Source organism: Ptychodera flava, chromosome 15, assembly GCF_041260155.1.
Source record: "Ptychodera flava strain L36383 chromosome 15, AS_Pfla_20210202, whole genome shotgun sequence".
NCBI lineage: Eukaryota > Metazoa > Hemichordata > Enteropneusta > Ptychoderidae > Ptychodera > Ptychodera flava.
In genome coordinates, this window is record NC_091942.1 from 15,297,131 (window position 1) to 15,323,314 (window position 26,184).

At 37.1% G+C, this 26,184-nt stretch overlaps 1 long non-coding RNA gene and 1 pseudogene across 14 annotated transcripts in view; one reads left to right on the forward strand and one right to left on the reverse strand.

The window, feature by feature from the left end:
* The window catches only part of LOC139151296 (uncharacterized), a 65,017-nt gene that overhangs the window by 34,144 nt on the left and 4,689 nt on the right, over nucleotides 1-26,184 (forward strand). For 4 of the 14 annotated variants that reach the window (XR_011556385.1, XR_011556384.1, XR_011556387.1 and 1 more), the window contains 10 exons: nucleotides 20-283; nucleotides 925-1,043; nucleotides 2,135-2,227; nucleotides 8,399-8,612; nucleotides 10,160-10,281; nucleotides 13,037-13,132; nucleotides 22,868-23,004; nucleotides 23,471-23,528; nucleotides 24,007-24,168; nucleotides 25,874-25,939. This is a non-coding gene — a long non-coding RNA (uncharacterized lncRNA). Of the gene's footprint in view, nucleotides 1-19; nucleotides 284-924; nucleotides 1,044-2,134; nucleotides 2,228-5,934; nucleotides 5,951-8,398; nucleotides 8,613-9,151; nucleotides 9,231-10,155; nucleotides 10,282-12,561; nucleotides 12,578-13,036; nucleotides 13,133-20,827; nucleotides 21,173-22,867; nucleotides 23,005-23,470; nucleotides 23,529-24,006; nucleotides 24,169-25,873; nucleotides 25,940-26,184 lie in introns of those variants that run through there. The other 10 variants (XR_011556394.1, XR_011556393.1, XR_011556388.1 and 7 more) reach the window with 9 other exon arrangements.
* Nucleotides 8,606-19,215, reverse strand: LOC139151293 (G protein-activated inward rectifier potassium channel 3 pseudogene; annotated as a pseudogene).

Here is a 26,184-nt window from a genome sequence, read left to right on the forward strand (position 1 = left end):
CATATTTCTTTCCTTTCAGGCAATGTCTGAGTAATTTACAGACAAGCAAGTTTAAGTTACATCCGTTTGACCTATTGCTTCTAAACCTTCCAAATTGAAGAGAAATATGCTCCTCAAAGTTGCCCGAAGCCAAAGAGTCAACTTCCCAATTGTTGAAAAATGAAGACTTTTGCACCGCCTTACGTGGTTTTCACAAAATTTCTAGAAGCACGCAAGTAGGATGATGTGGAATGAGGTGAAATTACAAGTCATCAGGTTTCTTACAGCCCCTTACAGCCTTCAGGTAGTTGTGATTTCTTGTTGTTCTAAGATTTCACCTAAATGATTTGACATGGCCAGTTCACAGAAACACTTGCGTAGCAATTATCCAAACTGTTATGATGGCTGTGCAGGTACTATACAGAAAAGGAAAAAAAAAACGAGTTATGAGGAAATCAGAGTAGAAGTACTCACTTTCTTGTGATTTCTGGACTGCTCTAAGTACATAAGTTGTAATCCCATGAGAATTGGAAGTTTTACGTGTGGAGGGAAGCCATAGCAGTCTTTTTTATTATTCGTCTGATGTGAGTTTGAAAGTATGACAGTGGGGGTGGGGTCTTGATGAAGCAAAGGTCAGTTCAGTGTTCTTGAATCCTTGTCTGACATCAGCGTACAGTAACAGCCAATGAAAATAGTTTATAGAATCTTTTCATGTTTATCTTGGCAAGCATGTTTGTCAAACCTCCAGAAAAAAAAACCTGAACATGTTGTCACTTTGATACTGTCTTAGACAGTTCCATTGAAGTGAGTTGTTTGCTCTGGTCGGTTGAAGTTGGTAATTCAACAAAAAGTAGCCCGCCTTTCTCTGTCTGGATGAATAGTTCCATTCTCTAGGCATTTTTTCCCCTCATGTACTAAATGCCTGGCAAACTTTTCAACTTTTAGTGTGATGGAATCTTTGCAGTCGATGGTCACAAGAAATGGTGTGAGTTTTGGCAGGGCATGGAGGAGGGAAGTTTTGAAGTGAGCTGTCCTGGATGCATATAAAATTATGTCATACAATGGTTAGTAGAGACAATTATGTTATAATGTGCTTGTACAGTACCATTTTGCATTGAAATTTACAGGTTGTTCATGATAATATCTTTAGTAATTTCAAATTTTAACCCCTCCCCTACTTCTGTCTTCAGTAAAGAACTGCAGACAGCAGTGAACATAGCTTGAATAGACCAACTCTTCATACTTAGTAGGATAGACGCAAAATTAATAGTATACTGATAGGGACTGCCATTCTACCCATGAGACTGTTTGCTCACTCTCTATTCTTTATATTAGAACATGTTTATCCCCTGGTATCTCGTCATGAAAGTGTAAAATCAGAGTAAAGGAACTCTAAACAAACTCGTTTCCTGTTTGTGAAAATTGTGATAAATGAACTTAATTCCATAATCACCTTCACCTTTTCTAAACGGATGTACATCTTAGGATTTTCCCCACAACTGGAATTTAACCCTTTCCTGCTGACACGTGTGAACTGGAAATTCTATGACAATGTTTGGCCTATGCACGGGGGGGACGTTAGGAACAAAAAGTTTGGCAAAGATTTATGTAGAATGTGTTTACAGTAGACATGTACTGTTCATATGTGTATAGCTATTTTGCAATCTGACTTACAGAGCGGTTGATAAGCATCTTTCTGATATCCCAGCATGCATTGTATCCGGTTAATATGAGTATTGTATTAACAATCTTATGTTATCGCAATCCTTTGTACTGATTTTTTTGTCATCAACGTCTGTTTTGCCACTTTTTATGTTTATTTCATAATATCCTGATACTTTCACCTTCCCAATGTGATGGAAGCCTGTCAGTTTCAGGGCAGGGTCTGAACTTGCAGACAGGCTGAGTTTGTGTGAAAGGGATTACGCTCACAAAGAGAACCATAAATACTGATAACTTTCCAAATGATTGATCAGAACAAAGTACATTTGGCAAGTACTCCATACATACATTCTGACAAACAACTGGAGATTGTAATGCCAACAAAAGTAGCTGTATGTTGACCTTTATGCACACTGAAAATTCACTTGAGCATTTTCAAGTGTTATTTTAGCTTGCATTTTCCGAATATTGAACTTTTTTCTTTCGTCTGTAGGATTGATGTACCTCCTCCGGTGTCCATGGTTTTTGTGACTCAAAGTGAGAAGACAGTTAATTTAATAAAATGTAATTTCCTCTTGCCTTGAAGGTAAGTTGGGATTAAGTCCCAGGGATTAGTAACTTGACTCTCCAGTGACAGTGATTGAACTGTAAAAAGGCCTGTCTTTCTGTCCTTCAAAGCCTTTCAAAAAAGATTACTTTTGGAAATATTTTCTGTATTTCCAAACATTCTGTTCTGGTGGATTTTAGCCCAGCTGGTGATACAACTTGGAAGTAGATATTCAAAACTAAAAACGTGTCAAATTTGTCATTTTTACAACGACAGTAATCTTCAATATTTTGAATGTCTTTAGATGCCAAACTTTGTAGCTACTTCAGAGGTACAAGCTCTTGTCATGTAAAACTACTTTTCTGCTAAACGACCAATGACAAACTGACACGCCAGCATTGGAGACTGTCTTCATTTCACACGTGTCTGTGAATCATAGAGCAGTGGCGACAAATTTTCGTTTCTTTCACAAATGACAGCAGGAAAAGATGTAGATTTTTTGAACTGTTGTTTCAAGTGTTATAAGAAAGCTCAATCTAAAACCATACCTACCACTCTACACAGGCAATCTTACAACAAGTAACGTATCAGGCAATTTTACATTATTGACTGGTTTTCCAAAACATTATGACACCTCACAATCTGTCCAGTTTTTGTTTGATATAATCCATGGTTTCTTCAAGTTTTTAGGTTTGTGTGAAATGGCGCTGTAAGGCCAGTGAGTGTTTGGTTTTTGTGGTATTAGGGTACAATTCCCATAAATCTGTCAGCAGGTGATATGGTAAATGATACGTGAATTGATATTACCGAAATCTTGTAACATTTGCACTTACCTGCCATTCATCTCAGTTCGATAATCATATCTAACCGCAGGATGAACAAAGCCAACTACGCAATATTAAAGGACGTTGATATATTGGATTACAAAGACATTGATGCAATTCTTTGTGAAGTACTTTAGTACATTGATCCTCATCGTATTATTACCAGCAATTTTACAGCTAGAGACTTGAAGTGTCACTCATCAATTATAAATCGTAAGACAGTCAAATAATATTGGTTTACCAGATTAAACAGATCGTATCAGTTTCTGAACTTTATGGCCTCCAGCATCATACTCAGTACCTTGCAATCTGATTACAGAGATTTATAATGATATCACATGTGGGACGGCAATCAATGGAGTGATGACGTGCGTATTTGCAGGTCTGATCACACTGCCAACTATTGCTTTATTACCTCACATGACTATTTAAACCAGTATCAGCATTTATACTTTCTAGTAGTTTGTTCTAAAAATTCTGCTTGAACATTCATTTGAAGTTGACACTGGACTGAGAGTGTGCTTGCCCGGCAAAACCAGTACAGAGGCTAGGCACAAAACATATTGAGTGTACAGTATATCATACAAGATAGTTGCCTTAAAACTTCATGGTACCACGGTCCCCCTCAGTGATGGTACCAGATAACTTCTTTCAATCTGATTACACTGATTTGAAGAGAGCTCTGAAATCTGATTGTTTGCAGCTACAATACCTGCTTGTACATGACTCAAAGTGCCCAGTGTTCTCGCAGTGTCTTTCCACCTATTTCATAAATTACGTGTAGTTCCAATCATAGACCCTTGAGGGTCTATGTCCCAGTGTACAGAAAGCTGATGTCTACCAGAGAGTGCTCCTAGGACATTTATGAAACAAACGATACGACACGTACCGTGTTTGCCGAGTGAAGATAAATTTTCATCTTGTTGCTGAGTAAATATTAAAATAAACTTTAAAATATTGCTTTGAAAACGTGTGTAAGCAATAGGTTTTGATTTAATGTTGACTGCTGTCAAAGTGACAAGTGGTTTGAAACCTTGGTATCACCGATGAGAAAACGTCTTTCCTGTCCCTATCAGCTAAAAGACGTAACTTTGTTGAATGGTTTTTTGCACCCTTTGGACTTCACATATCTGTACAAGTCGGTCCCGTCTCTCCGGGATGTCAACTTGTTCTTGCTTTGAAATAATTATGACATGATTTGTGCAATAAAAAGGAGGTATTTAAGAACAGTCCAACCTTTCTCAGTGACGCCAAGATTACCAGATTTCCACTCGGTTGTAAAATTTAAAGTCAGAAGAGTTATTGCAATGTGAAAAACTGTGCAGAAAAGTATCTGGCATGGACAGTGGGAAAAAAAGCAGTGGAAAAGAATAATTGTGATTGGTTAAACATTCTTTTAAGACTTATTATCATCATAATGAAGGTAAGAACATGATAACAGCCAAGAGTACTATGATTGTTTTTGTGCTTGCCGAGTCTAAAGTGCAGAACTGTAGATCCTTAATCAAGATATACAATAAAAACCAGAAAGAGAGCTTTTTCTAATTAACTCTGTGCAAGAATCGTAAGTTTATCAATAGGTATTAATGCTGTTCTGAGCTTTAGGAGAAAGGAATTTTGATCTGCAAGAACATTAAAAAACGTGTGGTTGATATTTGCAATCAGGAGAGAACTTGTAACATTTTTGAAAACAGTGATTTTGATAATTCCCATCAGTTTCCATCATTATTCGCTAAAGGTTTGGAACTCCTTTTTATTATCATCCTCATTGAACTAATATATTCTGTAGAAGTTCAAAATAGGGGTTTCTACATGTAAAAGTGCACTATTCTCACCTATCATAATCACCCCTGTAATCAGCTCCAGATTAAACATCTGTAGTATTTCAAGCAGATCACAAAATCTGTCTCTTTTTGAAATGTCATTGACAAGATCCAATTTGTGAACACTAACAAAGAAACTATCTGTATTGTCATCTACCGGTACAATCAAAGAACTGGCTGTCCACAAACATCAACATACTTGGGTCTCGCATGGTTTTATTGTTTAGAATTCTTTATATTACAGGATTTGTTCCTTGGTTGAAAATCTTAATTTGTGTAGAGTTACACACCTGGCATATACAACTCTTTGAAAAGAGTTGCATGAAGATAATTTCCCACAGAATCCATGTCAGATCTTTGAAAAGAGTTGCATGAAGATAATTTCCCACAGAATCCATGTCAGAACATTGAATGCCAATATTTAATTGATCCTCAGACCAAACAGAGATCAACTACTTATACATCGTTGGTGATAGAGCTGACTGATTAGGGGCTGTACCTTCAGAGAAAAAAGACTCCCAAATCTGGAAACTGATACAAAGAATTTAGATTTAGATGATACAATCAACTTATACAGGGTCTTTTTTTAGAGATTTGCAACAAATAAGATTAGCCTTCCCTCTGAATAACTTGATTAGAAAAGTCATTTAGAATGCAGGTGTCTGTTGTGCGGAAGGTTTCACTAATCCCACACACAGTTATTCATAGACAGCGGTAGTGATTGTCACTGATTAAAAGTAGGAATGTGCCTCAGTTTTCCAAACATGCAATATTTCACATACAATACTTATCTAGTATGATGCTTGTACAGGCTCATTCTGAAGTTGTTAGAGTAAATTCTGTCTTATTATTTTTGTAAAAAATAAGAAGTTGGAATCTCTGTACAGAATCAACACATGGTAGAGTGACCTCTATTGAGTGTCAGTTTCATTAAATTTAAGGAAATTTGTTTCTTAAATCCAAAATCCCAACTTTGGCTGGTGATACCTGATTTTCATTCTTGACGTGATCATTATAAAGTTTTTATCAAAAGTTTCAAACAAGATTTCTTTCACAGTAACATCCGATTACCAATGCTGCAGTAGAAGCACTGACAAAGTATAACCTTCAATTCGGTACGTCCTCTTATACTTTTACTTTCAAAGTTTAAAAAAATTCATTCATGCCATCAAAATCAAATCTCAACACAATTTTATCAGAGTTTGTCATTTGTGATTGTTAAAGAATTTATCTTGCGCCCATTTAAAAGTAATCAAAGCAAAAACGGTTTCCAGAGACGTAATCCGCTGTTCAATCCCATAAGTGACGATTGATAGCCCATTGCAATGATACTTCCTGAAGTAGGCACGCACGTCTATTTCAGCAATTTTGAGAATCCACCTTATCTACCTCCCTGACCTTTGACCTGAAATTTTTCATTACCCGACACATGAACCGATCCAGTTCACCACTATCGTCCCCCACTTGTTTGCCCGTGTGCTCTGCAAATAAATTACGCTGCTATTGAATTTTGTATCTTTTAGAGTACTTGTTGCTCGTCAAGCAAAACGTAAACAAGAGTGGATAATGAAGTCCCACAAATGAATAGATGGACTATTGTATTTGCTGAAACTTTTAAGACTTTGCGACAAAAAATGTCTATTTGTGTGTCTCTTCAGAAGCAACTATCAGTTTGGTTACATCAAACACCTCTTAAAAATGTGTTCAATTTTTAAAAATTGCTCATAATTTTTAAGACTTCATATACGTGGTTTTAATAAAGTTGAAATTTTTTAACAGCTTATGCTTAGCACATCTTTAGCATTTGAGCAAAGATATTTTCTTTGCTATGCAGAAGATGTATAATTTATCTATTCTTTCAAGAAGGTGTGTGGTGACCGATTTTAGTTTATTCAGCAAGGTTTGATTGGACTAAGTTATCAAGGACTGATTATAACTTTATCAAAGTCCAGAATACACCTCTTGACTTAAACTTGCTATCTAATCTTGAAAACCAGCCAACAAAACATTCTATCAGTGATAAAGCCACTGCCCACCAAACTGAAATCTGCTTAATGATATCAAAACTCATAAACCAGCCTCCCCACTCCCCCAAACCTCGCTGTCTGATGTTTAGCAAAGTGATAATCCATAATTGATGTAACAAGCGACTGAAATGAGAACAAGTATCACCATGATTGTCCTTGTCTCATGGTGCATCAAAGGAAACCAGAGTGAATTTGCTGAAATTTCAACACTGTTCGAGCTTACATCGTGTTTACTACATCCATTTACCTCCATGCTACATCACTGTACTACTCTTAGTTTTACTGGAAATGCAACAGGTGGTCGCTAGTTTCATTGCAATCACTGTATATGTGACCATGTTTCTCTTCTCATATGTTATCAGACTGTTTACTTTCGCCTTTAAACCAGTCAGTGTCAACACCATATCAGGGGGAGGAATATTTTGACTAGCAATTTCACATAACAGTTAGAATTGTCAGAAACCTCAGACTTCAGTCACGGGCAGTGAATCCTGTTCCCCGTGTGACTCATGTGATATGGGTTTTTTTTCAGCAGAAATGAATGTTGGACAGTTTCTCAAATGAAAACAGTTTTTGTCAGTTTTCTCAGCCAAGGATTATTTTGAGTTGCTAGCATACAAAGTGACAGGTGGTGTTGAAATTCACTGATGTGCAAGAGGGCTAGTTCGTCCTTTAATTGGTTGGATAAATGCGAAGAGGCGGGCAACTGAGAGATACAGTATTGTTTCAACTCATACAATAGTGCTGATCACGATTTCAAGTTTGTTACTAAATATAGCTGCACACTCCGCGACATCGGACACTGCTGCCTGAAATTTGGACAAATTTTGTTGTTGCATGTGTGGCTGTTGTTGCAGGTTTGCAGTCTGAACGGTTAGTTCATATGAATGAGTGTGACTTTTAGTATCCATTGTAACACTAGCCTGTTTTATTTTCGTTGTTCTTAAGGAAAATGCGGACAAACATTTATTTTTGCATATTAATGAGAGTAAAATGACGTCATTTGTGATCAGCACTATTGAAAATGTATCCTCAAAAGTGGATCATGGCTCAGATAATCTAGAACTAATTTCCTGTTTGCAGACAAATTTTTAAAACAACTGGTCTTTGTTCCACAGTTCGATACATGGTGTAGTCAGTATTAATTAGAACAGTAACAGGATTGTCCAGTATTTTAGGTCATGATGCAAGAGATGTATTTTGCCATCTTTCAGCAACAACTTCACACCTTTGAGTTTGTTAACATACCTTATTTCATGCTGCTCAAATCAAAACAACCTTCAGCAAAACAAGGGAACAATGTAAATGTTATGACATTTGACTAAAACCTCAAAAGACCAAGCTGGAGTCACCCGCCCCATTTCTTTCCATTACATAGTATCTTCATGCCAGTAAATATAATAAATCTCTTACTTACTTGACAGAGGTAGATAAGACCTTCTGGGATAGCAGTCATTCACTTCTGTTTTTTCCGACATTTTTTATCCACCCATCGAAATTACATCTCCACCTTTCTGTATCTTGCTACTCTGTCAGCAACCGCATCAGCACAAAATGGATGAGAAAAGACGGAATGGCTCGATCAAAGAACCCTGGACCAGCATCCTTCAGATAGAATCCTGAAGTTGATTCGAAGCACAGCAGTAACTTCACGGTACATCACGCATCCTGAGAGGGGGCAGCGTTTGAAATGTGGATAAGAGCGATAAGCAGGACAGCATCCTCCGGGGTTAGCTTTGGTAACTTACAGGTCAGTTTGCCTCTCATGTCTGCTAATCAGTACAGTCCGCTCTCCGTGCACACATTTGATAAAAAAATGAAGCTTTTGAAGTGTTAACTCCCAGTAAATACGTCGCTTTGTTGCTTGCATCTCCCAGTTGATCAAACTCGACACGAATTCAGGTGCAGGATGTCCAGTTGTCTATGTTGCCACAAGTGATCAATGATACCTGTGTTTATTATGTTTTTTTGTGCTTCGGAGCTTTTAGAATTTTTTTGGTCACATCTAACGTTTTATGTGTAGTTTTGTAAAAATGTATTAACAATTCCTTGAACATAATATGCATCTTCAAAAAGGCTTGTTTGTGGCAAACTCAAACTATCTAGCTTCACACACTGTACAAATTAAAACTAAATGAAGTTCACAATTTTAATAGTTTGTATTTACAAGTTCTTCAATATTCTTGTTTAACATCTTCAACATGTCCAACCTGTGGTGAGAGAAAAATTGTAATGCATCAGTACATCATTGTATAGCTTTTTGAATGTGTTTCTTTATTTGCATGGAAGAATCTAGGAAGTATACTTAGTTTCTGATGGTGATCAGACCCTACAAACATGGCTATTTGCAATTGTGTTCAACTCAAAGGTACAAACCAATATTTTTAGTTGTCCTTTCTGTCGTATATTTAAAACGTATCAATTTTATTGTTGCTCAGTGTTTAATAAGAACAACGGGGAAAATGTAAACAAATATTTGATGCCATTATAACCTAATTGCATTCTGAGAATCAATCCATTCATGTCAATAGCGCTGATCATTGTATAACTGTTTATTATCACCAAACAACAAAACCAGCATTAGCCCTTTTAATGTGCTCAGTGTGTTTGTTTACACTTCAGTCTGCTAAGAAATTGATTCTCTTTGGGCAGAATTTTGTGAAATTTTTTGGCAGTCTTTCTACCTGTTCCCTTGCCTTACAGTTGAAAAGCAGTAACCTAATTAATTTGCTACGCTTGGTGTCATACACAATAAATTTGCTCAAAGGATATTTATGACTGTGCAATCTACTTAAATTATTATAGTAATGGGCGTGAGAGCAATGAACTTGTCAAGTTCTACATGCAGAATGATTTTGACCTCATAGTGATAAGATATACAAAATACTATGTAAACACAGAAGAGAAAAGGAGAGGAGTGTGTCAATGAAGTTTTCTTAACACAAGTAACTGGCAAGGAATTTAACTTTAACATAGAAACAGCATTAGAATTATTTAACCATAAACTGAACGTTTTCTCTCATGTTTTCACAATTATTTTAGTATTTATTTTGGTATTATAGAGTAACCGAAGGTTATTGTTTTCCTTTGCTTGTTGATTTGTTTGTTTCTGTCCGTAACCTCCCCCCTCCCCCACGCGTCTTCAGAATATTGATCTGTTTCAAGCATATCAGACAAGTCAATCCCATAGGGCTACTTTTATCCTTAGGTAGCAAAGAAAATGTAGTACATTTCTCCTAATAAAATAGAAATGTGAAATCATGCATCACAAACTCTACTCTTATTTTTACAAGGTAGAGAGTGCATAGGAAAAAACCAGTCCTGACCAGTTTGAAATTCTCAGGGACCGGTGCAGAAGAACACCACGTTCCCTCACAACAGGCCAAGCTAGACAGAATTTAATTGGCTTAGGGAGGGAGGTAAGCATTGACATCATCAGTTGCTAGGTGACGGCATTCCTAGGGTGGTGCTTCTTTTCTATTGTGAGATGACTAATCCAGTATTCATACATTAATGAACCGATAGAAAAGCTCACTAAATAATTCACAACACCAGACAGTCTCCATTATGCGTAATGCACCAAAATAGGATCAATTGAAAAAAAGAAAAAAATGATGCCAACAGTAAATTGCCCCTGGCTGTGATCCAATAAGTTAAAAAACAATACCATTTCCTCCTCAAGCATTGTTTTTGACACGGATAGGTGGTTGTCCACAACAATTTTGGAAATTTTGGGTCAAAGTTGTTAACCCAATTTTGTACATGACTGTGAAAGTTTCTTTTGAAAGGCAGATTCCAAACAAATGTTTTGAAGAGTCAAATTTCTAGAAGCTTTTGTTGTATTCTCACTGTTCATGCCATGTCAACCGCAAATCATAGCATAAATATGTTGCTTCAAATTGTTTTATTTTTAAATGATTTATTATTGAGTGTTTACGTTTTAGTTATTGCTGCCTACAGTAAGACACGTAGGACTAAACATCACGCTGAAATCTTTTGTAAATATCTGTCACTGGTCACACTTTATGGCAGACATGGCATTTGAATAGAACAAAACAAAAGTATATGTTCAGTTTATGTTAAGGGTCTTATACTTGCACACAAAGTCAAAGCTTTGAAAATAAATCATGCTTCATGACTTGTAGCCTGAAGAAGATCATTTTTCAAAATGACTCCATACAAAAAATTTACTTTGATTCTGTATGAAATTATGAACCTCTGACAAATGATCTTTTGCTGACTGAATATACACTTTTTCAGCAACAAAGTGAAAATATCCGGAGTTTACCAAAAGTCCCAAGTTTATGGTTTGTGTTTTATCCTGTGTTCAGCCAGCCACATTTACGATTTTCTTACAATAGTAAACAACTCAAAATCAACTTGTGCAGCAAAAACTATGTGCATGGTCTATTTAAATTTGATCAGAGTAACTTGCTGGAAATCAGAAGGCATTACATGCACTTATTAAATCCACTCTGATATCATAGTGCTTCTTATGCCATATACCTTGTCACAGAACAGAACTAGCAAGTACTACTGTTTTGTTGAATTCTCATCAGAATTAAATACATTTACCATATTACTACATCTTTTTGCATACATGCTTCCGATGTCACATCCTTGTGTGTTGCCACTGAAGGTTATAAACTATCCCCCCCCACACTGTCAAAGGAGAGCCTGCTTTAGTGTTTTGTTTTCTTTTAATATTTACAACAGACCTGGTAAAGTTAACTATTAAAATATATACAACAAAAAACAGTTGGCAAATGGTGAATTTGTTTCTTGAAAAACCATCAGGCAAAATTTGCTTACTCAGCAACATTTTTATCAACACTTTCTGATGAAAATATAGTCTTGAAAAATTTTTTCAGTTTTTTCGACACACAAGTGGCTTCATAATGATTTATTGAGGAAATTTTTTCAGAAAACTTTAGTGAAAGTAAACGACAACTCCACAATATTGTCTTTGCTGTACAACTCTTGGGCAGAATCTTGTCATAAATGTTACAGTAGCCAGACAAAAAATAATGTTTTATGGATATTTCCATGTGAAGTAGTTCAAGAGAAAGGATTTGATACTGTTCTTCTGCCTATCTCCCATCTGCACATGCTTACCTACATAGGCCATAAACAAAGTTACAAGGGAAATGATTATAATTTGACACTGGATAATTCACTCCCAACTCCAAAATGTACTGTATTCCAAACATGTTTTCTTGATGGCAGTACAACGATTACATAAAGAGTTTCGTACTGTATCCCAGTTCTTCATCAATTAAATCATTAATATCAACTAAAACTGTCCTAATTGTCCATCCACTGGGTGTCTTTACCAAGATTTGCCTGGCCCGTATTATGTGTATATGTTCTCATATTTTATATTGTTTCCTGCATAATCAACAGACTGTCAAAAAATTCAAAGATTTTCAAAACCACCGATCACCACCTTTTCTTTGTGAAATCATAAGGATGGGTAACAAACAAATAAACAGAAGGTCTTTTGCATCAGCCTACACCCCGTCCCTTTTCTCTCTTCAGAGCTATTTAACATAAGATATTGTATATCTACAATGTTTGTCCCAGTTGACCTCAAATCATGACCTCAGATAAGGAAGTTGATAAGACTACCCAACCCTGTTTTGCTGGTGCTGAAAAAAGAGAGATCTGTGTTGATAAATTGCAGAGGTGCCGAAAGTATTCTTTCATTTCGCCAAGGTTCGGTTTATTCTGGTGATTTTTATTACAAAGGAAAAGACATATACCGCTTGCCAGACATGGAAGAGTAAGAATTTGATGGTTATTTAATGGCAAGTACATGTCAGCGTATAGTGAACAAGAAAATCAGTACCACGATAACGTCTCGTGATGCCATTGATCATTTTGATACTATAATTAGTGACACACGTCAGCCGTAGCGGAAAATTTTTTGACAAATTTCATCAATATCAATGCATCACTGACAATTATAAGTGGTCGTTGGCGCTTTACAAACTGTGCACTGTTTAATTTTCTTCGATGACAGTTATGGCAAAAGAAACTTTGGCAGGTCCGATTTACTGAATTTATTAAAATGTTTTGGTTTTGTCAGGTGCATGTGTTCACCGGCGGAAAAAAATAATGATATCATTTTTACAATCAGTGCAATCACAGATACCACTCTGCTCCTGTTCCCAGATATAAAATGTTGGACCCTGAAGAGGGAACTTATGACTAAAGGGTTAGCCTAGGGTCTCTAGAGTGGCTCCTGTATGTCTACCAGTGTATTGCAAGGTTTGTATACACTTCTTAATTTGCAAATGTTTAACTTCCTGGCAGTTGTTGGTTTACACTTATCCTTTACCTGCTTCATCAGTTTTAACTCTCGTACTCCTTACAAAAAAAAAGGTTTTAAAGGTTAAAGTATATGCTGCAGGATTATGAAAGTGTTTATTAACATCATATGTACCAGGTGCAGTATTCCACTATTTAGATTGCACAAGTTTACTGTCCTTCACTTTGGTTTGCAGGCCACAGTGATGTAACAACATGATGGATGACTGACAAGAGACAACACCGTCACCAAACTGTTCTTTGGAGCTCTTAGGAACTCTTAAACGTGCATGACTTTTAACTAACAAAAGTTAAATTTTTATCTCCGTATTTGACATCTGCAAGGTGTCATTGTTACCTGTCGACTTGATCATCAGCTACAATTTGCAAGAACATTTTATTTTTTGGCCATAAACATCACTAAATTTCAGCTGTCAGGGAGAGAAGGGGGCTTGTTTATTTTCTCAGTGAGTTCCCTGATGGGAGTAGTACCTTAGTCTGAACTCCAGTATCTGACAATGCAAACCTTGACTTTGAACATCTCTGTTTGAAGTTCGTATTGTTTCACCAATGCAAGGTAATTATTATCCAAGCGCCCATTGTTTTCAGTGATGAGACATTGGACTTTTTGGAATTTTGTTTAGACTTTGAACATCTGAGCACTGTACTCTGATATAAACCTTTGTTTTTGCCTCATAGCCGAAATGTAGGACACGCGTCACAGAAATATGTGGGTCGATCGGTTATAAGCGTGTATTAATTAAAGTAGTCATCAAATGCAATGTTTTTCCTTTCCTATGCGCAGACCTGAGTTCTAGATGTTTTTGTTGTACGTATGACACCCCGTACTCTCAGTGTTGCATTTATTGCATTCTAATTGGGAATTAATTCATACGAGTTAAAACATTACAAGAAAGTGCACCTGCAGCAGTACGGTAATCATATATTTTTAAAATAAACTTATTTATGATCAGTATGACAGCAGTATTTTCTTTTTACCCTTTGACAGCTGTAATTTTGTCCAAAATTTTAGTGCAACGCTCATTTTACCAATTTTTAAGAATTTTCTGTAATTTTGTTGATCACTTTGGATCAGATGGACATAACTTTTCATTAGCTACAGTTTTTGATCAAAATTTTGGGGAAAATAAAAAAAATTGCCTGGCTCTGAAAGCAATTGTCTGTGATATGTGAAATATTTTATAAATGTGACAAATGTGAAATATTTTATAAATGTGACAAAATTGACTTTTGTATTTAGTTTACATTCATCAAGTACATGGGTATGGCATCAACATATATATGAATTGTGAATACATGTATATTAAAATCAACCAAAAAATAATCATAATGATCCTTGGCGTACTATCAGTCTCAATATTTATTTATTTATTTTTTTTTATTTGGCTTTATTTAATGAGGGTAGCCTGGTAAACTCTAGAGAGTTTATCTCCCCCAGGGCCCTCGACAGTACAACAAATATATACAAAACCACAAAAACAATTTCCAAAAGTGAAAATACAAATAACCATATATAACAACTGCCACATTTAACAGGAAAAGCAAGAAAAAATTAAAATTCTGCCCAATATTGTTTTAAATAATTGCTTTTAAAAGAGACAAATGTCTCAGAAGGTTTGACTTCTGTTTTCAACTTATTCCATTCCATAGCTCCCTGTACTGACCATGTGTTTTTAAAAACATTCAGTTTGGCTCTAGGGATATCAAGCTTATTTTGGGAGCTAGCTCTGGTCACACGGCTATGACACTGATTGACATATTGAAACATTTCCGTCATATACAATGGGGCTATATACCTTTCAAGGTTTAAAAACTAAACACATATTTTTGTATAAAATTCTATCAGGTAAAGGCATAATATGTAATGATCTAAAAAGTCCATTGGTCGGATAATTATACTTAGTGCCCATCATAACACGCACAGCGCGTTTCTGTAATTTGAATAACTTATTTATATTTGTATTTTATTCAATGGCAGAACTCAAATGGTTTTGGTTCATCTGAAGAACAGTGTGCACTGAAAGTCTCTGAATTTGTCAGTTTTCCTGAAATTGGCAAGGACGGCAATATGCCTATCAGTGAGCAGAGAGAAATTATCAAATTTCATTATTTGCACAGCCTTGAAGGGCTTTGTAATCAATGAAAATTGGTTGATGCTAATGAGTCATGGTTCACAGTGGCATTGTAATATTTTTTTAGGAATATTTATTCATTTTCAGTCAATTATTTATGAGCGGCCTCAGCTCAACCAGTCAAGTAGCAATGAAGCGTTACAAACATTAGCAATATTCAAGTTTTCTTGATTAACTTCAGCTGGTCAACTTGACAGATGCCAAACTGGATTGTTTCCCACTGCTCAATGTTAGTACTCATACACGTGTTTACTTGTTTCTTTGTTTGTTGAATGGCATTATCTATGCAGCAATGGGGTGTTCAGGTGAAGGATGTTTAAGAAGGTTGCAAAGTTAAATAGATGGCCTTGGACTATTTGTCATGAACTGCAAGAGCAGAAATCCTAATTATATCCAAAGCTTTACATCAAACAAAAATTCATATACAGTAAAACCTGTCTAAATCGAAACCTATAGGGACTAAGAAAATTGTTCGGTTTAGAGAGGTGTTTGGTTTATAGAGGTCCTTTAAATATCGAGTTCTATTGGAATGGGACATGGAAAAGGGTTAAGTTTAAACAGGGTTTAGTATAGACAGGTTTCACTGTATGTCTTCTTTTAATTTAATTTCTTTTGAAAAGTTGCAGTTGTTGAATGTGTTTTGACTGTATTATTACCAGGTGTTATAATATTGAATTTCTATTGATTCTACTTATATGATTTATTATTTTTAATGAAATTTTTGGGGATGTGGTCATTACATTTTCACAACCCGACTATTCCAGACAGATGACGACCTTTTTGACAAGGTCCCCTCCCCTCAACACCTCATTACACTGTCTTCTGATAAAAAACAATTTGCAGAGAAAGGTTGAACAAGACTGCCTTTGCCAGTAATAGTCATTTCTTGCCAAAGTTATACCAGAGTATGAAACTGAGCTTGTTGAACAAAAGAGTAAAAGGGCATGGAGTCAAAATATAAAGAATTTTTCCTTTGAATTTTTTTCTCAGAACATTGGATGGGACACCCTTTTATCTGCTGATTTCACTGGTTTAGTTTTGGAATGCCATTTGCAGAGAGATTTTGATATATAAACTTCTCCATATGCAAGTGCAGATACGAATCAGTACATTGGAAAAGCTTGGTTTCATTAAGCACCGTGTATGGTGTTGACATTATAGCAATATTATCATTGTGTTTGGTATCATCATGATATCAAAAATAACTATATGTAGACAGACAAGGTCTGTTGTGCAGTGTATCAAGCGATATAAGGTGTTATGACTTACCCTAGTGTTCTAATTTTCAAATTCTAGATTCCATGTGCACTCTTGATGTGTGCCATGAGATGGGCTCCCCTACAGACGTACGTCTTTCGATGAGGTGGTGCTGATCAGATGCCTCCACGTCATCATCATCATCATCAGCATTTTGAGGGTTAAAAACTTTGTATCCGCGAATGTCCCGTATTTCCCTTGCGCTGCACGTGGGCGTTGGTACTGAGTATGTTTTTTGGAAGCGAGCCATGTCAATGCCCATCTTGTCCTTGTCAAAACGCATCACCTCTTCAAAGCGATGCCCCCACATAATTTCATCATTCAGGAAGGAAGTGCGGGCCTGCGTAGTTGTGCCTGTTGCTTCTACGATGCCTTCAAAAATTACGATAATTTCAAAGTGGACGGTCTCCATAATATGTTTGGAAACCTCATAGAGTGGGCTTCTGCCATCTATATTGTGCACTATAGTGTATGGCCAAACTAGAAACATTCTGTCCAGTCCCATGCTGTGGCCTATATCCAGGTCGTACATCTTGAGTGGCATAACCTCGCCTTCCTCAGTAACATGATGCTTCACCAAGATCAGCCGGACATGGCCTTCCACGATTGGACTGCTCCGCAGGTCTGCTATTCGAAGCATAAAACACATGTGACCCTCTCTTTCGCAGATTACGGCCTTTTCGCTAAAAATTAAAGTTCCGGCCCTGAGTTTTGGCCGAGATATTTTGGCAAGGAAACTGCTGATGACAAAGGCCTCCACAAAGTTCCCCCATATGACCTGCACCAGGACCGCGATCATAGCTTCTTGGCATTTTTCATTTGGCGAGCGAAAACCGTAACCTATCGTGGACTGTGTTTCCATGGAATACAAGAATGCTGAACTGAAACCCTCAAAGTTCCTGAAGCATGGCTTCCAGTCCTCATCATCCAGATGATGAAAGTCCCCCCTCCAAGTTGCAATGAGCCAGTACAAGACGGAGAAAAATAGCCAACTGAGCAGGTAGCATGCTGATACCATGAGAAAATTGTACCTCCATGGCATATCCACGGAGGTGGTAAACAAATCAGCTGCAAAGAGTCTTTTGTGGCGAGGGATTTTTGTGTGAAAGTTCAGCCTACATTTGCCACTTTTACTCATAATTCTTTTCTTTTTCTTGACCTCTGGTCCTCTGATACTGTTCATATTATTATTTTGAAAGTGGTTAGGGGTACTCTTGGTGGGTGTACTGGTCGACTGGGTCGTCACAAGTTCTTTCAAGTCACAGTGGTTGCAGCCTGTATCACTCATGAAGCTTGAATCCAGGCCCTCTGTCATGGCTTCAGTACAGGCCGTTATGGCCGTTACTCAAGACCACCCGATCAATATCCCCGTCAACTCTGCTAGCCACTGGAAAAACCAACACTTTCAGCAATTTCTTCATGGATACTCTCTTTTCTCGTGTAGGCCTGGTATTTTGATAACTGTGAACCAAGGAGAAAGGAAGTTTTACTGGCAAAACTCAGGAAAAATGTCATAAAACGCCAAAAACTGAGAACTGATGTTGTTTCGCAATCAATAAGTGGTAGTTTAAATTTGAAAAGAGATCAATAACAGTTGTAATGCACCTGCATTTAACGAGACATATTTTTTTTTATTTTGAGTATTTTGTGTGTTTTTGTGATTGAAAACCTATCTAAATATCACTAGCCATCATTAAATGAGCTCATAATACCCACGGTAAAATAATTGAACTCTGGTAATGGTGTGATTATACCTATTGACAGTATAAGTGGCTGGGTAAATGTCCTTTTTAAAAACACCATCAAACGTCAAAACATCCAACATCAGAGTTTGTCTACATAGTGTGGAGAGGGTTTTCCATGGCTTACAAATGACAAATCAACAGCACACCAACAACACTCACCATGTGTTCTCCAGGAGGGAATCAAAGGTAGGCTGAGAACAGGAACAATTAACCAGGAAAACCGAAGAAGTAAATTGTCCTCAGATGTCACAGTGCTGACAAACTTGATAAACGCTGGATAATTCAAAACTGTTGATGCTTGATTGGGACATACCATTGGGACGAGTGGACAGGTAGGATGGGGTCCAGGATTAGATGTGAGAGAGCAATGCCTCTTGTCAGTTGTTATTCATTCACTACATCTATCCCATAAACGTGAAGTTGCCTGCTCTTCCCATTGTCATCGGGAAAGGAAAATTGGTATAGTAAATTTGAATCTCTGAAAAATCTTAAGAAACTGCAAACAATCATTCTCTAGTCCTGTTTAGAATTGAACACCCCTCAGAATTCCACCACCTCATCACCTCAGTTATAAATTTTTGATGACAAGTGATAGTAAGGTAAGCAGAGAAAACAAAGATGGATTAGAAGAAAATTAACATGACAAAGGCACTCTGATCTGCCAACCAAGTCAAATGGATTTTGAGTTGCCAATTCACATGAAGTAATCAATGTGCTTGGGGTTTATACAGGCATACCCTCTTAATGAAAAGCTCCTTTTAGAGATCTATATACCCCAAAGAATTGCTCCGCAGCGGCTCACCTGATCTTCAGATCATCAAGTGAGTATTTAATTCCGTTCTCTGGGCTTTTCCCAATTATAAATGATGCACTCATATTAAAGGAAATCCTGCCAAATATTGGTGATTTCTGTGAAGAAACTGTCTATCAGCTTTCTCTTTTACAATTTCAAAGATGTGATCTCCAAAGCTCTAAAGTTTTTAATGAAATTATTCTCAAGGCTAGAAATATTTGGAATGTTATGTAAGCTGCTCGTGTTTGCATTCAAATAAAATGTCAGTAAATATTAACTTAACCAATTAACTCTGCTGCAGCATGACTAATATTTCTTGAAAAACAATACCAATCACTAAAACTAATTTAGTTATTTGCTTTTGCGATCTCATCTTTCTATTGCATAGATTGGCGAGGATTAAATTTCGATGACAATTAAGATAATTATATTTTATGACTTATCCAATGGTTTTATTAGATTTCAATTACAACAAATTTTTCTGTAACTAGTTTTACTTTGCACATTTGACCTAACACTAGTTTTCAACTATTTTAATACCCTCAATTGTGAAGATGACGAACATTAGGGGAGAACCATTTGATTGGGGGGTGGCTGGAGGAAATGGTTATGGCAGCAATTTTTGCTGCCGCTGTGGGATGCCATATTTTTCTATTCTGTCCTGCATCAATTTTTTTTCACATGTTGAAGCAATGCAATTATTTTCTGTGAGTACCATTTTTTAATATGGTGTTTTGAGTTAATTACATATCACTGATTAACAAATGCACATCTAAAAATAATGAGTAGTATTCTATGTGAGCACAGGACAGATGACACTAAATTAGAGTACAGAGATTGTGTAAAACAAAGGATTGTCTCTTATGAATTCTTTATTGAAATTAAATAGTAAAACAACTGGAGAAAAACTACCAGAGCATTGTGTGAAGGTGCAAGAGGCCGAGGGGAAGAGCGTGAGATGTCTCCCCACCCCGTCGCGGCAAAAATGTTAAAACCTCAATGTGTTCAATGATGTATCTGGTACAATCTGGGAGGTGTTTCAATTTGTTTGTACCTGATAAAACTATTTGAAAATGACATAGGACACCTAAGGGGAGAGCGCAAGTGGCGCTGCCCCCCCCCCCCCTCCTTTCTGGCATCAAAGAATTTTGAGAAATTGACAAGTGCAATGGTGCATTCTGAGAGGTGTCTTCAATTTGTTTGCATCATATAAAACGATTTGAAAATGACATAGGACATCCCAGGGAGAAAGAGGAGGAGGAGGGTGTCCCCAATTGAAAATTTTGAGAAATTTTAGTGTACAATAGTGCAATCTGAGCTGTTTCGATTTGTTACGCACTGTTTGAAAATGACATTTAGACACTGATATTTTTATTACATTTTTTACATGATAGATGTTTGAGTAACAATAGTCAACAATCCAAGGTTGAAGACATTGGACTTCTCATATATTTTGAAAATGTTTAGTGCCACCAAAGGCAGCGCACCTCCAGAGAATAAGAGAATGAGGGAGTCAATTTCTCAAATTTTGAGACAATTTTTTTTTCTTTGGTCTGCTATGACCATTTTTTTCCCTCAAGACATTACTGGATCAATTTTTGTTTCTTCACCTGCCGAAATTTTTTTCAACTTCCCCCCCCCCGCAAAATCAAATGGTTCTCCCCTTATCAGGCTGCGCTAAGTGTTAACCTTTGACCTATCCTATTCCCTCTCCAGCTTTCATTTTTTTTATTGAGGAAGAATAGTCACTCAAAATGGCTGATAAAATCGTCGTTATAGAGGAAGGGGACGATGTTCTGATATAATAACGATATATTCGAAATATGTTACTTCAAACTGACAATACTATTACCCAGAATGCTCCCCCACTAAATGATTTTGACCTTGCAACACGTGACGTTCCGACCACATGGTAGAAGAGAGTACAGGAAGATGCAGACCGACACTCGCCGTAGCATTATTCACGCTCGGAATCTGGGCCAGAAATCCACCCAACGATCTTTTTCTTTATATCTTGGAACTCATTTGAAATCAAGTGATGATGTATACCAGCGTAAGTTCCTTGAAATTTCTCATTCAAAGTTCGGTAACTTTCTATCTTACACTCGAGGCCGTGGCGGTACAACTGCAATTGCTCTTGCTAAGTTACCGTGGGCCCTCTGTAAGTTTGCTCTGGTGGATAGCTTAACACTGTCTGTAGCCTAATTGATGTCTAGCGATAGTACGTAATGCTTATCCAGTATGTAGCTCAGGGTCAAGCACAGTAACTGAAGAATGTTTGCTAGCGCCATAGTGCACTGGCGTGCGAGTCTAGCCTGTAGCCATGTAGACTATATCTAAATTTGCAGACGTTTCCGGGGTACATCGATCTATGTAGTCATACAAGTATCACACGTGTTCCTGATCAACTTTTCTGATTATTAGCCGTGATCTTACTGTACTTGCGAGTTCTGTAAAAGTATATACGTGTTTTACTGTGTGCATGGAAATGACCACAGAATGACATGGCATGATGGAAGGATCGCATTGTCAGGGGTTTCCTTTCGTATTTTACACGGGCACACTGATACGAGTTCATTTATTGGAAGCATGCCTCTGTGAAACCGATACAAAAGCAGTTTATCTGTTATTTGGCTAATAAACATAACTTTGATAATTCATTCACAAATATACAATAGAAATGCATTTTTGATCCTCATCCCTAAGAATGTGTTGAAATGCCAAGAATTATATAGCCGTATGCCAGCAACACCATCATATCCTTGAATCCAATTAATTTTGCATCATCTGGTGCGGGAGTCGAATCAAAGCTGAGGGATAAGTCAGGGTTGACTAGAAACTGAAGATATTCAACTTTAAAAAGATTTGAGAGGTTGATGGCTTTAATTAAAGGAAGTCTTTCCATTATTCAGGGTTTCCCAAGGGCTTCAAAATTTGGTGAAAACACCTCAAGCTGCATCAACCAAACCAAGAATTCATTAGCCAAACCAATGAGAACTTAATTTATGCTGTTTGCAAGTTTATTTATCACAGATCTCAAACTTTCAAAACTGCCTAACTGCCTAGACCGGCTGAAGAGCCCCAAGGTCAAACTGACATTGTATTCTTTCCCTATAAGCATTTGCAAATGTCCATGATGATGACATAGTTATCCCTGTCTGAAGATCGATATCCCAAAGATATCCTGCTTCTGTGGATACAGCACGTCAGACTGAGACAACATGCAGTGTTTTCTCCACATGTCTCTCACTAGTGGAGAATGTCACCCCTGCTTGAAAATGGGGAGGGGGGGATTTTGTTCTGATTGAGGGGAATTATATGAAATTATCCAAATTTAGTTATGCAAATTAAGATTTGTTCGTGGTATCACTTTACTCTGGCTACAGATAATGGATGACATCAACAATATGGTGTTACATTATATAATTTATAGATAGTGATGAAGTGGAATGCTACCATATATAATAAATACTCTATGCAAATCAGTAATCATAATCTCAAACCTCATTGTAGGGGGAAGACGTGTTGCAGTGCTTGTGATTATTTGAAGGGAGATTTTGATTAGATAGGGAGATTTTTGCAATCGGGTGTTGTGGAGAAAATAATGAACATGTGACTGATAATTGTGGCAACAGTCCAAGTCTTTGATCGTATTCAGTTTAGCCTGGTATGCTGCACAGGAATATGATGATCAGTTCAAATATTTTGCAAATTCAAACAAAGCATCTTTTCTGATGTCATGTTTCAGGGCTTCCCAGCCGCCAGGTAGCATTTACTTAGAATTCCTTGGGGATGCTTATTGAAGGTTGCAAGTTGTTCGTAACGTGGAGACGACTTTGCAAGGCGTCAGATCAGCTTAACTCGACAGATAGAATGTGAATAAAGGTGTGTATTTCCTTTGAGGGTTTTTTCCATTTGCAAAACTTGAAATTCACTCGGTGACATTGCTGTCACGTCACATTGCACATTGTGGAAAAGAAAATTGTTACTCTATGTAAGTTTTATGGCCATGCACTAAAGCCATGTTACTAGTGTTTGAGTGTGCGTGCATGTCGCACCTGAAATATGAGCAGGCAAATTATGAAATAAGCATTTGTCAGGATACCCAGAAGGAAAATTGATCAAAGATGCCCCATCTCATCTGGTACGTGGTAATATTTCAATTCTACAAGTGGATAATGAAAAGACCATATGACGTCTATCATAATATCTAACCTAGGAATCAATGAAAATAAAACCTTTCTCACCGAAGACTTACCAAATCAATGTCGCAGACCATTCACCACACCTGGTTCTCAGCGATGCCAGCAGGAAAAGTTAGCCTTAACTTTCAAATTTACTCTCTTCACAGTATTTTTTATCCTGTGCAGAATGGTGTCTGTCATCAAGGATGATCATAGCAAATGGAGGCAAGTTTTTTTACAGTAAATTGGCAAAGCTGCGCGGAACCATATTAATGTTGTATCCCTTCATGAGGCAATTAGTTAAGTGTCTTGTTTTTGCTAACAGAATGTTGCAGCTAATCAGTCCTATCACCGCCCAAGCATGAAGGACAGTATTATTTCTAGCATTTATTAGAAATTTATGAGAGAACATCGATGATAATGTACCAAAGCATGGAATCCCAGCTTAACTGAAACAGTGTATAAAGGTCTTTTGACGACAGTTATTTCAATGTTTATGTGACAGGCAAGGTTACGTTGAAGTGCAAGGGACAAGTGCTGCAAAGTTGATGATGCTCTGAAAAAATAAAAAAGTTGATAGGCCTGAAACAATATTGATGTTACAGTGTACTCATCTGAAACTTTGCACGTGTGGCTGCATTGGAAACCATGAAAATGGCGTTGCTATCGGCTGACGTGGTTCAGGCGTCTTTTGTTTTTGCAGACGTGTATCGGAGAATGGTTTGCACTGCGGGTGCTGTCTGATGTGGTGAAACACTCACAGAAAATGACAACTCGTGGTATTGAAGAGAAATGCCAATCGAAAACTAACAAACCAGGCATCATACATTGGTGACAGATGTTATAGAACATGTGATTATCAATGGCGAGTATACTTGTAAATGTTATATACTCTTAAAGGATTGTAAAGCTATTGTGGTCTATGCGTAGCATTTACCCAAGGTAACGGAAATCTCCAATGTAAAACACAAGTTTAAAATCCTCAGTCACTCTTGCTCAAGAACCCCATAGGCTCTTTTTACAAATCTAGGAATAAACATTGTGACATTGAATAATATAGGTCCATACTAACAGATTGCCTTAAATGTACCAAAAGTTTCAAATTCAAAATAGCATGAATTCCCGCTGTCAGTTCTCTTGGGAAAGCCAATTTTTTAGGCACAAGGCTTCATCGATGAAAACTTTCTTTCTGTCTTTGTTTCAAAACAAGTCAGCTGGAGCTCACAAGACCACAAAAGAATTTAATTTGAAAATCTACCTTAAGATTCAATCAATCTAGGCACTAGTGTGACAAACTGTCAAGCTTCAGAGAAAGAATGAGAATTTTTTAATCATACTGGGGACCCATCATGCAAATTTCTTCCCAAGAGAATGACAATATGATCACGTTATTAAATGTTAACAGCATACAACAAAATTAAGCTAATTACAAAGCCCCAGTATGGAAGGCTCATGTGAAGTTAATCGGTTAATGATACAGATGATAAATATATTAGTCATAGTGATGACGCAAATCTTGCATTACAATAATTATTTATAGTCTAAATTGATGAAAGAGATCAGGGGTTGGTAGATACAGCTCTAACCAAATGGAGAAATTTTATTCAAGGTAGTTTGCCTTTGAAGACAAATATTTGCTCAAACACTCCTCAAGGCAACTTTCAGCCATTCTCTTTCAAAAATTATGAATGATAACCTGGAGTTGCAGTGCAAATTTTGGTACCAGAGAAACAGCACCTTCAATGTACCGATATTTGAAATTCAAAATGGCCGCCATCACTGTGTTAGCTCTGTGAGAAAAATTTTAATTTTTCGATTTTCGCAAAAATAAGACTGAAAATTTTATTTACTCCACGAGCTTCAAACTAAGCTTTCTCAAGAGGTAGATCAAAAAGGTATTGCAAAAGTTTGAGAGTGAATGTCTGTCCCCGAGGCACATTCTACCTTAAGAGTTCTTTGCTACCTGTCCATTTTCTGTAATAGGCCAAACCCGGAATTCGAATCGACCACGGTACAAACAAAGCCATGTGCACAAACGCGCATAGACGTACGTGTATTTCCATACGCGCTAGTACACATGTGGGTTGGTTTGTACCGGCATCACGTGATTATTTGGGCGTACTGAGTCTGTAGAACGCATCGCGTCCTTTTTATTCCGGAGTAGAACCATTAGCCTGTGTTTGCTATGCCCATTTCCTGTAATTATCCTATGTGCTCAAAAAGTGGCGAAAGGATTAAAGCATGTCAGGATGAGGTACGTCTTGTGTTGGTAAATTTATTTCTTGTTTGTTTAGGGGGGTCTCTTCAGTTTCTTTAGCAAACAAACATTGGCACATAGAGGTATGAATGCAGTTAACCTTTGCTTGACAAGATTTTCATGGCTTTGTGAGCAACTTCACATATTTCTAAACACTTCTCCTGATCTGAAGACATTCCATGTAATGAAATGCTTCTGTCAGATCACAGGGCTTGATGCCATCAGCTAGTTAGCTTGCATGTTTGTGAAGACCTGGAAGGCTTTTAATTGACAGATGTTAACAAAAATATTGTCCATGTTGTTTTTCTTTCAGGCGTTACTGCATGACCGAAAAGAAAAAAGAATCTATGGCTTGTTCCACGGCCACTCTCTTAAACGAGTAAGTTTTCATCGGCAGACTTGTTTTACAGTCAAAACTTATCACTATCTGTGTTTCACAGTCAACTGAGCATAACGACACACTCTGAAAGAAGTCGATGATGAAAAGGCAATTTTAACAAGTTATCCAGAACTGAAATTGACGTGAAGACATCCTTACTCACCTGAGACTTGTCAATATTTAAATCCATCCTCATTTTCTTGCTAGCAATTAAAATTATAACCACAAACACCTGTATTTTGTTT